The sequence below is a fragment of the Callorhinus ursinus genome, unplaced genomic scaffold (genome assembly GCF_003265705.2).
Source record: "Callorhinus ursinus isolate GAN/ISIS: 27379988/994484 unplaced genomic scaffold, GSC_fseal_2.0 scaffold15, whole genome shotgun sequence".
NCBI classification, from domain to species: Eukaryota; Metazoa; Chordata; class Mammalia; order Carnivora; family Otariidae; genus Callorhinus; species Callorhinus ursinus.
In genome coordinates this window covers 9375393-9390344 of record NW_027397077.1, presented here as the reverse complement: position 1 = coordinate 9390344, position 14952 = coordinate 9375393, and the positions used below count along the sequence as shown (strand labels likewise).

Sequence of the window (14952 nt, the reverse complement as noted above, 5' to 3'; positions counted from 1 at the left end):
TGTGTGTGTGTGTGTGTGTGTGTGTGTGTGTGTGTGTGTGTGTGTGTTTGGCCATATAGCAAAAGCTGCTTGGTCTAGAGGTTACGATATATAAAATTATTTCAGTTAAACTTACAGGTTTTACAATTTAAAAATAGTTTGTTCTACCAGAGTTTTGGTTCAGTAATTAATCATTTGAATTTGCAGTTCATTAATTGAGCAGGTATTCATAAATACCGACTATGTTTTAGGAGCAGGGACATTCATCTGGTTTGTTAATTATTCTACCCTACTGCCCAGCACAGAGCCTGGCACGGAATAGGCATTCAGTAATATTGGTTGAATGAACCAGTGCATATCCTCATGGAGTTTACATGCTGGTGTTATACCCACATCTAGCACTGAACATTTTCCGGGCCCCAAGAGAAGTAGAATACATAGTCTGTACACATTTTAATACAGTGTATTTGCTGACCTGAGTTGTAGGAGGTACTATTGCAAGGTGAACATTGGGTGGTATTAACAAGACTCAGGATATTTTGAAACTGTCTTGCCTCTATTATTGGGAATCAGAGTATATTTCCCAGAAGCTCCCAGCAGACTTTCTCTTCTCTTGTAGTCAAGCCTGGGTCACATAGACACACAGAAGGCCCGGAACACAGTTATCTGATAGCGAGGAGTGGACTGACTGGTTGAGTGGGTCCATTATGTGGAACAGGGTTTTGCCATGCTGAGCACATCTGGGATTCAGGGCAAGGGGAAGAGAGGGAAGGACTGACCAGGCTACTAGGAGTGACTGTACCGAATCAGAGAGTTGAATGTGGACTGGGCTTAATTTTGTGCAGTGATGTGAAGAAAGTGGTTTCTAGGTGTGTACAAAGGTAAACTGGAATTTTAACCTATTCAGGTACAAGCTTTAATCTTAACACTTGAAACAGTAAAGTGTTATAAATTAAAATTCTTTTTTTTAAAAAGATTTTATTTATTTGAGAGAGAGAGAGCACAAGTGAGCGGGGGGGAGGGTGGAGGAAGAAGGAGAAGCAGGCTCCCTGCTGAGCAGGGAGTCTGACATGGGGCTTGATCCCAGGACCCGAGATCATGCCTTGAGCCAAAAGCAGACGTTTGACTGAGCCACCCAGGCGCCCCCAGAGTGTTATAAATTAAATAAATTCTTTTAAATCCTTTTCTCTGGAAACACTTAAAAATTAGTTTGCTTATCATTTCATTTAAAGAATAAAGACCTTTGGGACACCTGGGTGGCTCAGTCTGTTAAGCGTCTGCCTTCGGTTCAGGTCATGATCTTAGGGTCCTGGGATCGAATCCTGCCTTGTGCTCCTTGCTCAGCGGGAAGCCTGCATCTCCCTCTCCCACTCCCCCTGCTTGTGCTCTCTCTCTCTGTCAATAAATAAAATCTTTTAAAAAAATAAAGAATAAGGACCTTCTATTTCTTTTTACAAGTATTCGGTAATTCAGAGGTTTTTTTTTTAAAGATTTGAGAGAGAGAGCATAGGAAGGGCGGGGCGGGGGATGGAGAGAGAGAGAGAATTTCAAGCAGACTCCCCACTGATCAGGGAATCCAATATGGGGGTCAGTCCCTGGACCTTGGGATCATGACCTGAGCTGAAGGCAGATGCTTAACTGACTGAGCCGCCCAGGAGCCCCCGTTTTAATTAGGCTTTTATTCTTTCATATGAACTAACTAGTATAAGGACCTACTAAAATAACATTTTAGAAGTTCATAGATGGTAACATTTCGGTGCCATCTAGACTCCTGGTTACTCACCATTTAACTAGAACAATATAGAACCTTGAAGTTGAATAAATGATAAAGAACTAGAGTATAAATCATCTAGAGCCATCACTTTATGGTACAGGAGACATACCTCACAGTAGTCCTTACAGTCTGCACTCTGAGAAAAAACCTGAAGTCTAGGGGAGTTCAGGCTCTGGAATCGGACTGGGGTTCAAATGCTGCCCCTGTTTGCTTACTAAATGACCTGGTTTCCTTATCTGTAAAATGGGGGAATCATGTATGGGATAAGTAGAATGGTTAGGTTTAAATAAGATCTAATTTGAAAATAGTTCACACTTAACGTTATACTTCATGTTCACAGTACGCTATACACTGCCCATATACTGTTGGGCAGTGTTTTATTTACTATATAACACACAAAAAGTGCTAGGCACATACAGAGTATGTACTCATATATTACTTCTTTTTTTTAGATAAATGGCTAACAAGCATCTGTTGAGTAGGCATGAAATTTCTGAACTGTCATTTGACATGAAGAGGCTGAGAAATAGCTACTAGGAGATTACAGAAGTTTCAAGGCTTTCATAACCAAACATAGTCTGTTCATGTAATGATTTTATAATACTGTTGAAAGGGGTACATATTTGGCAGTGTTTATATTGGTGAATCAAATACTTCCTTATTTAATCAGAGCAAGACATTGACTGTTTCGACATGTGCTCATGTAACTGGCTCCTATAAATAAAGCCCATAATCCATGAAAACTGTGATAATATTTGAACTCTAAAAGATCTGCCATTTCTCCAGGTTATAGAGTTGATCTTTAAATGCTTCTGTCATATCTTGGTACAAGAAAGGTGATTTCAGAACTATGATTTAGTGATCTTGGTATCTGGTGTAGAAATGGTGCCTGGTACTCTGGTACTAATTAGCAATTGCTAAGGAAACAGGATGTGAAGTGGTCATACTTAAAACTGTGAATCAAGGATTTATAAATTGGTGTGAGATTTCCAACTTCATTACAGTATGAATCAGTTTTTAAAAATTCTTTATGCTTGACATTTTTGAAAGACATGTAATAAAGAAGAGTTAAAAAATTGACCTTGAGGTTTTAATGGGAAGTTTATGGTTTTGAAATTAGGATTTTAAACAATAAAACAGCATAAATTACTGAATTGGTGTGACAAAATGCTTTCATGGATGATCAGTAAACCTAGAAAAAGAGGTGTAGTATGAGAGCAGGACTGAAGCTGACAAGAAGGTTTCCAAGGTGTGAAATCAGGATAGAAGCCATTCTAGTTATTTTAAAGGTTTTTTTTTTTTTTTAAAGATTTTATTTATTTGAGAGAGAATCAGCATGAGCAGGGGGGAGAGGGAGAGGGAGAAGCGGCTCCCTGCTGAGCAGCAGGGAGCCTGACGCTGGGCTTGATTCCAGCACCCAGAGATCATGACCCACTGAGCCACCCAGGCATCCCTTGAAAAGTTTTTATTAGGCTTGAATGAAGTATAGCATTTGGAAATAGCTTATAAATTGGGAACGTTATTCATATAAAGAGTGTAATAATTATACTTTTGTTGATGGTAAAAAGTTTTCCTGAAAACTCAGAGTGAACCTTTAATAATGAAGAAATTAATCATATTGGTTGATTTTCTATTGAAAACCCCTGCTTTTTCTTCCTCAGACTGCTCCTCCTTCAGATTTTACCCCCAAGGGGCAGTTTCATCCTTTCTATTGCTTAGGCCAAAAAACTGGAGTCAGCCCAGACCCTGTTCTTTCTCTCACACCCCACATCCAGTTTCCCTTCTTCTTTTTTTTTTTTTAAGATTTTTTTTATTTATTTGAGAGAGTGAGAATGAGAGAGAGAGAGCACACATGAGAGGGGGGAGGGTCAGAGGGAGAAGCAGACTCCCCACTGAGCAGGGAGCCTGATGTGGGACTCGATCCCGGGACTCCAGGATCATGACCTGAGCCGAAGGCAGTCGCTCAACCAACTGAGCCACCCAGGCACCCTTCTACCCTTCTCAAACCCTTTTCACCACTGGGCCTGGCCACTAGCACACTCGCCAGGATTGTTTCAGGATCTTGTTTATTAGTCTTCCTGCTTCTGCTCTTGCTCACTTAACAGTCTGTTCTCAACATAGTTGCCAAGTGATCCTTTTGAAAGATAGGTCAGATTACGTCTCTCCTCTGCTCAAAATCCTCCAGTGGCTTCCTCAAAACCAAAATCTTCACAGCAGCCTACATGTTTGTATATAATCTGGTGCCTGGTACCTTTGTGAGCTCATTTCCTAAGCATCTTTGCCTTGATCATTCTCCAACAGCAGTGGCCTCGAAAGTGCCACACAAGCTCCCACTTCAGGATCTTTGCACTTTCTCTCTGGAATGTTCTTCCCCAGGTACCCACTTCCTTATTTCCCTTAGGTGTTGGCTAATGTCACCTCATCACTGAGGCCTTGGTTACTCTTTTGAAAGTAATAACTCCGTGTCCTCCTTCCTTGCCTCATTTTCCCCGCTAACTTTTATTGTCATTCAGCATACTTTATACTTCAATATCTGTCTTCCCACACTAGATTGTAAGATCAATGAGGGCAGGTTTTCCTTCCCTCTGTTTGTTTACTTAGAATAGTATGTGGCAGATAGTATGTGCTCAGTAAATATTTATTGACTAATTGCAATTCCATGGCAGTTCATTAGTATCACTACTGTTGACTCATAGAGCCTTCTTTAAACAAAATCACTGATATTATCTATTAATGTAAGTTCTAAAAAATGGTAGTACTAATTCTAAACATTCATATTTAATGGTGGGAAGTGCTACTTTACAGTTCCCAGCTTCCCTTGTAGTCAGATGGGGTCCATGTGACTGAATTCTAACAATAGAATGTGGGTGGAAGGCCTGGATCAAGGAAACCTCCATGAATGATCCCCCTACACTCGATGATTTGGGGAGCCTGTGTTGAAGATGCAGAGCTATGAGGTAGAAGGTGCTTGGCCTGATGAATTACCATGTGGAGGACAGGTACCTACTCATCAGGAACACCTGTTTGGACTATCTCTGAGTGAGAAATAGCTATTGGATTAAGCAACTGTAATTTGGAATTTATCCGTTGAAGCATAGCATTCCTTTAACTAATACAAACCAATGACAGCTAAATTCTCCTTGTTCTGTTGCATATCCTAATGGTACCCAGATTTCTTGTCTCTTTTTTGTTTTTGGCTTCTGTATTTGAAAATGGAAATGATGTTATTTTAAAGTTTTTATTTATTGCTGGTCTTGCTGAGCCGGCCAGCCAGCCTGGCTCCCCATCCCCGGCCCTGACTGGCAGGTGGGCTGCCCTGAGGAGGTGGGGAGGGGAGGGCTGGGCCGGCCGGTGGGTGGGCGATGATATGTGAGGAAGAGCACGCAGTTGGACCCGGCCTTTTTCAGGTTCCCTCGGGATCCGGCCAGATGCCAAGAAGTGGGTGGAGAATTGTAGGAGAGTGGACTTAGAAGATAAAATACCTGATCAACTAAATAAACATTATCGATTGTGTGCCAAACACTTTGAGACCTCTGATCTGTAGAATTATACATTTTGCAGAGGCATCAGAAAACTAAAGAATGATTGGGTTATTTTATTTCTCAAAATTAATTGAAGCAGATACTTGTGAAGTCGTTGGGAGAGTCCTTATAGTACAGTTCTTCGAGATAATGCAATACCAACAATATTTGATCTTACCAGTCATTTGAACAATCCACATAGTAGACACAGAAAAACAAAAGAATTGAGTGAAGATGAAATCAGGACACTGAAACAGAAAAAAATTGATGAAACTTCTGAACAGGAGCCAAAACATAAAGAAATAACAACAACGCTCAGAATCCCAGTGCAGAAGAAGGGGGTGGAGAACAGGATGAAGACATTTTACCTTTAAGCCTTGAAGAGAAAGAAAACAAAGAATACTTAAAATCTTTGAAATTTTGATTCTTATGGGAAAACAAAACATACCTCTGGATGGGCATGAAACTGATGAAATCCCAGAGGGTCCCTTTACTCTGGATAACTTCCAAGCACTGCTGGAGTGCTGGATAAATTCTGGCGAAGAGGTTCTGAGAAAGTGCTTTGAGATAACAGCAGTTAACACATCGTTCTGCTCGAAAACACAGCAGAAACAGATGCTAGACATCTGTGAGAGCTGCATTCGGGAGGAGACCCTCAGGAAAGTGAGAGACTCCCACTTCTTTTCTATCATCACTGGTGATGACGTAGTGGACATAGCAGGGGAAGAACACTTGTCTATGTTGGTAAGGTTTGTTGATGAATCTCATAACCTGAGAGAGGAATTTGTGGGCTTCTTGCCTTACGAAGCTGATGCAGAAATTTTGGCTGTAAAATTTCACACTATGATAACTGAGAAGTGGGGGTTAAACATGGAGCATTGCCATGGCCAGGCTTACATTGTGTCCAGTGGATTTTCTTCCAAAATGAAAGTCGTTGCTTCTAGACTTTTAGAGAAATATCCCCAAGCTGTCTACACACTTTGCTCTTCCTGTGCCTTAAATATGTGGTTGGTGAAATCAGTGCCTGTTGTGGGAGTATCTGTTGCGTTAGGAACAATTGAGGAAGTTTGTTCTTTCTTCCATCGATCTCCACAATTGCTTTTGGAGCTTGACAATGTAATTTCTGTCCCCTTTAGAACAATGAGGAAAAGGGTAAAGAACTGAAGGAAATCTGCCATTCTCAAGTGGACAGGCAGGCATGATGCTTTTGAAATTTTAGTGGACCTCCTATAAGCACTTGTTTTATGTTTAGATGGTATAAATAGAGATACAAATATTACATGGAATAACTATACAGCTGGTCGAGCTTTTGTACTCTGTAGTGCAGTAACAGATTTTGATTTCATCGTTACCATTGTTGTTCTTAAAAATGTTCTGTCTTGGAGCGCCTGGGTGGCTCAGTCGTTGGGTGTCTGCCTTCGGCTTGGGTCGTGATCCCAGGTTCCTGGGATCAAGCCCCACATCGAGCCCCCTGCTCCGTGGGGAAGCCTGCTTCTCCCTCTCCCACTCCCCCTGCTTGTGTTCCCTCTCTCACTATGTCTCTCTGTCAAATAAATAAATAAAATCTTTAAAAAAAATTTATTAAAAAAATGTTCTTTTACAAGAGCCTTTGGGAAAAACCTTCAAGGGCAAACCTCTGATGTCTTCTTTGCAGCCAGTAGCTTGACTGCAGTGCTGCATTCACTAAATGATGAAGTGATGGAAAATATTGAGGTTTATCATGAATTTTGGTTCGAAGAAGCCACAAATTTGGCAACTAAGCTTGATATTCAGATGAAACTCCCTGGGAAATTCCTCAGAGCCCAACAAGGTAACCTGGAATCTCAGCTCACTTCTGAGAGTCACTATAAAGAAACTCTAAATGTTCCAACAGTGGAACATATTATACAGGAACTGAAAGATATATTCTCAGAACAGCACCTCAAAGCTCTTAAATGCTTATCTCTTCTACCCTCTGTCATGGGACAGCTCAAATTTAATACATCGGAGGAGCACCATGCTGACATGTACAGAAGTGACTTGCCCAATCCCCACACACTCTCAGCTGAGCTGCATTGCTGGAGAATCAAGTGGAAACACAGAAGGAAAGATACAGAGCTTCCATCCACCATTTATGAAGCCCTGCATCTACCAGACATCAAGTTTTTTCCTAATGTTTACGCATTGCTGAAAGTCCTATGTATTCTTCCTGTGATGAAGGTTGAGAATGAACGCTATGAAAATGGGCAAAAGCATCTCAGAGCATACCCGAGGAACACTCTGACAGACCAAAGGTCAAGTAACTTGGCTTTGCTTAACATAAATTTTGATACAAAACATGATCTGGATTTAATGGTGAACACATGTATCAAACTCTATACAACTAAGTCAGAGCTTCCTACAGATATCTCAGAAACCATTGAAAATACCTAAAAGTCTTTTAAGGTAGGCTTTCTCTTATGTTTGATATTTGGAAAAATCTGTAAGAAATTTGGAAACATCTTACGGAAAAGCTGTCAGGTGTATGTAGGCCACTTAATCACTGAATATCTTGACCTGTCGATCTCTCATTGAGTACATTAGCCATTGATAATCTGCCTATTTAAATGGCCCCTGTTTAAACTCTTCATGCTTTGGAGACATACCTGTTTCAGAAGATAGCATTAGAAGTGCCACATTACACTTCTGTGGGATCTCTGCTAATGGCACTTGGGAATTGTTTTAGTTAAGTCATTTTAGATAAAACATTTATTGTCACTGGATCCAGTTGTCTGGTATTGAGTTATCAGTTTTTAGAAGATAAAGATTTTGAAGAAGTATGGGAGGAAGGAGTACATTTTATAAAATGTTAACAGTGAAGCTCAGAGTGACCTTTGAATAGTAGGAGTGTTAGTATGTTAAAAATCTGTAATGGACAGTTAAGGGAGTTACCAGACACAGAGAGAAACACGTGAGCTTGCCAGGCAAGGATTGCAGTAGAGATTTTGTCTTTATCAAATAAACTTAAAGGAACAAGTTACAGTTGAAGTTTGAATGGGAGAGCCTGCCATTGTTGTTCCACATTGGATTGTTGCTGTTTACATTCCTTTGTTGAGCCTACATCTTCATAAGCTCTTTAGCAAGTGTATGTAGAACACCTAAGTCTTCATAAGCTTTTTAGCAGGTATATGTTGAACACCTCTGTTCATGGTCAAGACAGGGTCAGAGGCCATGGATACTGACAACTGATTTGTCTGTTTTCCTCTGTCTTTTTCCATGACTATATCTACTGCCTCATCTTGATTTATAAACAAAACCGGGAAAACCTACAAAAATAAGTGTTTTGTGGTTTATCTAGGAATAATACAGAAAATATTGCTGTTATTTTTGTTGAAGAAAATCAATTTTGTTTATTTCAACCTAAATAAAATGTGAATTTTGTTTAAAAAAAAAAAGACTTTATTTAACTTAGAGCAGGGGGAGGGGAAGAAGAGGGAAAGGGACAAGCAGACTCTGTGATAAGTGTGGAACCCAAGGTGGGGCTCGATCCCACAACCCTGAGACCATGACCTGAGCCGAAACCAAAAGTCAGACGTTTAACCAACTGCACCTCCCAGGTGCCCCAAGAAATAATGTTATTTTAAAAGCACAGTTGTGTTCTTAAGATGACTTTATTTTTTTACAGCTTGATCAAGATATATTTCATATACCATAAAATTCACTCATTTAAAGTGTATAGTAGTACAGAGTGGTTTTTTTAATTGATGAAGTATAGTTGATATAGAATGTTATACTAGTTTCAGGTGTACAATACAGTTGAATGGTTTTTATTCAGAGTTGTACGGCTGTCATGACAATCTAATTTTAGAATGTTTCAATGCCCGTATAAGAAACTCTGTATGCAGTAGTAGTCCCTTCCCATTAGTCTTTCCCTCTAGCCCTTGGCAGCCTCACTAATCTATCTTTGTCTCAATGGACTTGCCTGTCCTGGCCATTCTATACAAATGGAAGCATTTAATGCATTTAATTTTGTGGCTTTTTTTTTTTCTTTAAAAGATTTTTTTTAATTTCAACTCAATTTAGTTAACATATACTGTATTATTAGTTACTGGGCTAGAATTTAGTGATTCATCAGTTGCATGTAACACCCAGTGCTCATTACATCAAGTGCCCTCCTTAATGCCCATTACCCAATTGCCCCTTCCCCCCACCCACCTCCCAATATGTGGCCTTTTATGTTTGACTTCTTTTACTTGGTATATTTTCAAAGTTATCTAAATTATAGCATGTATCAGTACTTCATTCCTTTTTATGGCTGAATAATATTCCATTGTATTAGATGTGCCACATTTTATTTATCCATCCATCAGTTGATGGACATTTGGGTTGTTTCATACCTTTTGTCTATTATGAGTTATGTCGTGACCTTTCCTCTGCGTGTTTTGTGTGGACATGTTTTCAGTTCTCTTGGAAATACACCAAGGAGTGGAATTGCTGGGTCATATGGTAACTTGATGTTTAATGTCTTGAGGAACTACCAGACTGTTTTTCAAAGTGATTGCAGCATTTTACATTCGCCACCAGCATTGCCTTCATGTGTTATCGCCCCCAGAGGAGTAGGGTCCCTGGTAAATACCATCGTTCCTTTAGGGCTGCAGGCACGAGATGCTCCCAGAGCGGTGGGAGTGGCAGGTGGTGTGGCTTATGTCCAGCTGCCCTCTCTTGTTTGCTCCCTTGCTTCTCTGGCCTCTGCTCTCTCGGTCCCCTGGCTGTTCTTGGAATCAGCTCCTGTGCTCTCACTGCCAGCCTCTGGGCTGGCTTTTCCCTCCGCTTGGCATGCTCTTTCCTTCCATGGCTCCTTCAGGTCTTTGTCCTGCTTCACTGACATCTCTCTAACATTTTTACAGGGCCAAACACATAGGTTTCTGGTAAATATTTGTTGAAAAAATGAATAAATTTCCATTTTAATAAATACATTTTCTTTCTCTAAAAATAAAAGTTTAAGTCATAGAAATACACATATGAATACATTGTCATCCTAAAAAATTTATCCGGTGCAGATAAAGCAAAAATTCCCTTTTGCTCTGTACCTGAGTCTGTCTCATAACCACTGATAGCAACTTGGATGTATTCTTCCAGACCATTTTAAAGCCTTCTGCACATGTATATCTGTACCTGTAGAAATAATTTTGTGTGTATATATTCTTTTTATGAATATACATACATATACAGATACAGACATACCTTAGACTGTGCATCCCGTTCCAGACCACCTGATAAAGTAAATACTGCAATAAAGTGAGTTATAGGAATTTTTTGGTTTCCTAGTATATATAAAAGTTATGTTTACAGTATATTATAGTCTGGTAAGTATGCAGTAGCATTATATCTCCAAAAAACAGTGTACATACCTTACTTTAAAAATATTGCTAAAAAATGCTATCATCTGAGCTTTCAGCAAGTCATAATCACTGATCATAGGTCACCATAACAAATGTAACAACACAAAGTTTAAAATATTGCCAGAATTACCAAAATGTGACACACAGACACAAAGTGAGTATATGTTCTTGGAAGAAGTGGCGCTGATCGACTTGCTCGACATAGGGTTGCCACAGACCTTCAATCTGTAAAAACTGCAGTATCTGCAGAGCACAGTCAAGTGAATTGCAATTAAATGAGGTATGCCTGTATATGTATAAACTACTGTCTCTTTCCAAAACTGGAGCACCCCCAATATAAGCTCTGTCCCTGTGAAACTGTCGTGTTCTTTTTAGCCCTCATGTTAGGGAGGTGCCCTGATTTACGAATGGCTGTTGAGATCGTCATTTCTCCCTTAGTGTAGACAGTATTCAAGCACACATTTAGGCCCTTGCATCATACACATGGGGGTGTTTCTCCCTGTATGCCCTGGAAGAGACAACAATTTCATCTCTTTCTTTAAAAATGTTATGCTACTTATTTCTTTATTTTCTTTGGGTATTTTTCTGAAATAGATATTGGAAATGGAATTGTGTGGTTGTAGAGAATGCAAGTTAAAATTTTCAATGGAATAAAATTTCTCTCTAAAAGTGTTGTAGCCATTTGTACTCTTCAACTAGTAATGGCAGCATCCATTTCTTTATATATTTTCACCTATATTGGATGTTACTGATCTTTTATTTTTGCCAATCTGAGTGAGAAATAACTCATTTTAGCCCTTGACATTGAACATATTTTCATCTGCTTTTTTTTTTTTTGAAAGATTTTATTTATTCATTTGAGACACAGAGATAGAGAGAGAGAGAGAGCAGGAGCAGGGGGAGAGGCAGAGGGAGAAGCAGGCTCCCCACTGAGCCAGGAGCGGGATGTGGCGCCCAATCCCAAGACCCTGGGATCATATGCTTATTGATCATTTGCATTTCTTCTCTAAAATTCCTGTTTATACCTGACTTTTTTCCTCCAAACCAAAAAGGTTTGGCCTTTTTTCTTTATTGATGCTTTCTGTGATTTATTTCTGTGATTTATTGGTGCTTTCTGTGATTATGACTATTAATCCTTTGTATATTATATATGCTGGAAATATTTTCTTCTAGTCTGTGGCTTGGTTTTTAAAGTTGTTTATGGTGTCTTTCTGCCAATCAGAAGTTTTAAGTATTTTTAAATGTTCCATTTTATGGCTTCCTTGCTTAAAGATGTCTATGCTGTCCCAGGGTTTAAAACCATATTCCCCTATGTTTTAATTTAATTTGTTTGGAGTCTTGTTTTTCATGATTTGCTCTTTTAATTTACCTGGAATTTATTTATGTGGCAGCATGAAGTAAGGATCCAGTGTTTTTCCTGTTAGAATGGATAGCCAGTTCTTTAACACTCTGTGTGTTTGTCCTTTCACAATTGATTCGGGATGCCATTTTATCACCCACTGTATCCTCATATGAATGCATCTGTTTCTCAGCCTCATTCTACTTTATTGATGTATTTGTCTTTTCTTGCACTAGTACCATACTATCTTAATATTTTGGTAGAAGGAACTAGCCTCATCAAATGTCATCTTTTACAAAAATGTGGCTGGGTTGTACATTTTCTCATTTAGTTGCATTTTTAAATTAGCTTTTTATTTTATTTCATGTATTTTTTAAAGATTTATTTATTTATTTTGGAGAGAGAGCTAGTGGGGAGGGGCAGAGGGAGAGAGAGAGAATCCCAAGCAGACTCCCTGCTAAGTGTGGAGCCCAACACAGGGCGGATCCCATAACATGACCTGAGCTGAAACCAAGAGTTGGACGCTTAACCAACTGAGCCACCCAGGAGCCCCTTAAATTAGCATTTTAAAATAAAATACCTTCTTGGGATTTTGATTGGAAAGAAAAACATTTCTCTAACACAATTTTTAATGGCCATCTAGTATTACATTGTATGCTTATGGCATATTTTACTTAAAAATTTCTCATGTTAGTTCACAACAACCCTTTTAAAATACTGCCTCATTATTTAGGGTCTTAAATTGAAATATAAATAGAACATTGTATTAATCCAAGAGGAGAACATAAGGATTTAATATATGAATATATTGCAAAATGATGACCACAGTAAGTTTTAGTAACATTTTTCACCACATATAGTTACAAAAACTTTTTTCTTATGATAAGAACCTTTAGGATTTACTCTCTTAGTAACTTCCAGATATGTGATACAGCATTGTTAACTGTAGTCATCATGCTGCACTTTACATCTTCAGGACGTATTTATTTTATAACTGGAATTGACCACCCTCATCCATCTTGCCCACCCTCACCCCTGGCAAGCAGCAGTCTGTTCTCTGTATCTATGAGTTTGGGGTGTTTTTTTTGGTTTTGATTTTTTTTTTTTTTATTCCATGTGTGAAATCATGTAGCATTTGTCTTTCTCTGTTTGACTTATTTCACTTAGCATACTGCTCTCAGGCTCCATCCATGTTGTTGCAAATGGCAGGATTTTCTTCTTTTTTGTGGCAGAAGAATATTCCATTGTGTATATGTGGGTGTATACCACATTTTTTTTTATCTGTTCATCCGTCAGTGAACACTTAAGTTGCTTCCATGTCTTAGCTCTTGTAAATAATGCTGCAGTGGATAGGGGAGCATAGATATCTTTTTGAGTTCATGTTTTTGTTTCCTTCAAATAAATACCCAGAAGGGGAATTGCTGGATCATACATAATTTGTATTTTTAATTTTCTGAGGAACCCCCATACTGTTTTCCACAGTGGCTGCAACTAATTCCCATACCCACTAAGAATGCATGCGAGGGTTCCCTTTTCTCACATCCTTGCTAAAGTTTGTTATCTCGTCTTTCTGATAATAGCCTTCTGACAGGTGTGAGGTGATATCTCGTCATAGTTTTGATTTGCATTTTCCTGACAGTGACGTTGAATACCTTTTAAAAAAAATTAAGGTATTCTTGAGTTCTGGGTTTTGTTTAGAAGTTTTATTGGTTTTATAAATTCATTAGTACTGATTTGTTTGACTGCGATAGATGCGCCTTGTGTTGGGTTTACATAATCATGGAAAAGTTAAGTTAGGGTCAGATTTAATTTAGACGATGTGAGTGACTAAGATTGACTTATTAGACTTAATTTGTTTTTTTAATTTCCCTAGTTAGACATGGAGCAGTGGGTTAAAAGCAACAGCAATAAACAGCTTAATGAAACAATGGAAGATGTCTATCCCTAATAATCAAATTACATTGACATTTGACAGATGGAAGCAAAACATTTAATTCAGGTAGCCCGTCAGAGAGGCTGTGTACGAGGTCAGGGAGTAATGATTTGACTGTTGTAGAGCCAGTAGGAAGCTACATCTGTCGGGGAACGAAGAAGTCCAGTGACTACCGCTAGCATCTGCCGGCTAATAGAGCATCGAGTTTGCTGAATTGTTTGCATTTAACACATTTAACAGCATACTTGAAATTATTACTCGACTTCCATCTGTTAAGTTGAGGGATAGGAGTGAAAATTTAAACATTTCAATGGGAATTTTCCTTTTAACTACCTGGTAAATACTTACTGAATTAAAGTATTTTCTTGCAACGACTATATGGACTGGATACATAGCCCTAGAGCCATACTTAGTCTCTTTCCTTCTACCTAAGTGCTTTAAAAGTTACTTATGTTGGAACATTTTGGCTGAGGATCTCTCCCACAGAAATCTCTCTTGCATTATTGTAATTTTTCCATGTAATAATGCTCTTACTCAGTGTTTAGTCTTAGCCTTGAGAACAAAGTGCGTTAACATGAAGCTGGCCTAGTAGAGGCTTAGGGCTTGGACTGCATGTGTAAGCTCAAACAAGGTGAAGACTGGTTGTTCATATGGCTCTTAGGTCTTTTAAAAGAGCTGTCAAAAGGGAAGTATTCCATGGTTTTACACTGATGCAGCTCTAAAAATGAAATAGTGAATTCAGTTTCATTTTATTCTACCTGGGTTTCATTTTCATTTGTGTGTGTGTGTGTGGTGTGTGTGTGTGGTATATGTGTGGTGTGTGGTATATGTGTGGTGTGTGGTATATGTGTGGTGTGTGAGTGTGTGTGGTGTGTGTGGTTGTATGTGTGTGGTGGGTGTGTGTGTGGTGTGCGTATGTGTGTGTGGTGTGTGTGGTGTGCGTGTGGTGTGTGGTGTATGCGTGTGTGGCATGTGTGTGTGGCATGTGTGTGGCGTGTGTGTGGTGTGTTTGCATGTGGTGTGTGGTGTGCGTATGGTGTGTGTGT

At 39.1% G+C, this 14952-nt stretch overlaps 1 protein-coding gene and 1 pseudogene across 7 annotated transcripts in view; both read left to right on the top strand.

The window, feature by feature from the left end:
* SFMBT1 (Scm like with four mbt domains 1) overlaps positions 1-14952 on the top strand; it is a 124897-nt gene that overhangs the window by 47442 nt on the left and 62503 nt on the right. The gene's annotated exons all lie outside the window — the stretch shown is intronic.
* On the top strand, positions 4696-7686 carry LOC112834138 (52 kDa repressor of the inhibitor of the protein kinase-like; annotated as a pseudogene).